General features: G+C 31.7%; 1 pseudogene; it reads right to left on the reverse strand.

Moving 5' to 3' along the window:
* Window positions 1-763: 763 nt before the first annotated feature.
* On the reverse strand, window positions 764-864 carry LOC122121118 (annotated as a pseudogene).
* Between the last annotated feature and the right edge of the window lie 1,051 nt (window positions 865-1,915).

Below are 1,915 nucleotides of genomic sequence, written 5' to 3' on the forward strand. Positions count from 1 at the left end.
CTTTACAAATTGTTCTCCTAAATCGTAATGGTTTGGTTAAGTTCTTTAAATTTCAAAAATGCCAGTTCATCCTTTGTGTCCCTCCAAAAGTCGTAATGGTTTGGTTAAGTTTCTTAAATTTCAAAACTTTCATCATTCATGTCCTTACAAAATATTTTCACAATGCAAAGCAACAGCAATATCTTACTTTAAAAAATCATGGATTCCATGTTATTCTTCCAAGTGAATTGCCTGACATTGATGTCAAAATGTATTCAAGAGTTGTTTGTATACATCTATAATGTTTTCTGCAGAGTTTGTGATTTTTTAAAATCAGAAATAATTTTAAATTATCTGTGGAAATGAATAGTATAGAAACTTAAGTTATTCCTGGTGCTTATCTGAAAAAAGTATATCTATATTTGTATAATGTCCATAATCCATTTCCTTCTCTCCTAGATATATTTTGAATTCTACATTGTTTTATAATATATAGGTTAATTAATAAATGTGTCCATTCAAATTGCATTCCTTATAGAAAAAGTTTAAGATTCCTTTTTTTCCCTAGGTCCTTATAGTATTTTATTTCTTTGGGATAAGATGACAATGTTATCTAATTTCAAGTTGTTTAAAGGTTATGCTATGTAAAGGCCTTTCTAAGGTGAAGATTTAAACACTGATGTCAACCTAACCTTTAATTCTATGAATTATATATGCTGTTACACTTGTATTTTTGTAATCAACCTTTTAATAACTGTTTTTCATTTCTTGCATCTGAAAAATGAAAAATATGGAATACTTCACCAATTTTTATATCATCCTTGTGCAAGTGCCATGCTAATCTTGGTATTGTCATTTGCGTAGAACTGCTGCTGAAGCCTGTAGTATCCTCTAAATTTAAGTAGTTAATGATGCAATCTTTATACAGGCATATATCCTTGGTTGCCTATTTGTAACAATGAACCCTTATTGTTCCTAAAAATGGTATTGATCTTATTTCTCTAAATTTCTGTTTATAGTGGAAAAAAAACTTATATTGTATGGTGGATTGCTCACATTTGCAATTTTTCTGTCAATGACTATTTTGTCTTTTTCATTTTAAATTTGATCATATTTTGAAGCCTTTATAGCTAAGTCCAAAGGTGATGGCTTTTCAAGTACTTACTTATCAACTGAGTTAGCTTTGTGGAGCTAATGGATTCAAAGTAGGCCTTCTTAAAAGCTACTTCGAAACTTCTGCAGCTTAAAATTTCCAAAATGAGGTCTCAATGGCACTAATGTCTTCCTGACCCTTTACCCTTCTTCCATGTAGGAAGAGACCAACCAGAATATCTTACCGTTACAGCATAGATTGTCTTACTGGAACAAAACTAATCTTAGTTACAAGGGATCATAGAGAGATGAATAGTTGAGAATGAATTATTCAGAATAGAAGGTATTTTCTAAAAATAGGCATGAGGCTGAGTATACCCCTCTTCCTGGGGAAGCCTACAGTGGACACTTAGACCTTGTCCATGAGTTGGTAGCTAAAGGCAGATATTCAAAGTATTTTATTAAAATACCTTTGTTTATTATACCAAACATTTCAAAAGTAGCTAAAGCCAAGAAGGTGAAAATATTGTTCATATGCATGATTACCTAATGTCCTAGCCTGTCTACAATCCAACCAGGCAGGAACTTACACTACTGACTTTCTATCAACAAATATTTTCATAGCTTCTGGACAAGTCCTCGATATTAGGCCTTAAATTGGTAATGTTTTAATCACAGTGTTTCCTCTTGCCTCTAGGCTGTAAATCTCGAAATGGTAAAGCTTTAGATCTAACTCTACCAAAAACTGAGGTAGAGATAATGGAACAATACTTTAAAACGGAGTTGCCTTTGATACCCTAACCACAACAAAACAATGGAAAATAATTTCTTATATTATATATAC

Source organism: Dipodomys spectabilis, unplaced genomic scaffold (assembly GCF_019054845.1).
Source record: "Dipodomys spectabilis isolate Male_0828 unplaced genomic scaffold, ASM1905484v1 ptg000183l, whole genome shotgun sequence".
NCBI lineage: Eukaryota > Metazoa > Chordata > Mammalia > Rodentia > Heteromyidae > Dipodomys > Dipodomys spectabilis.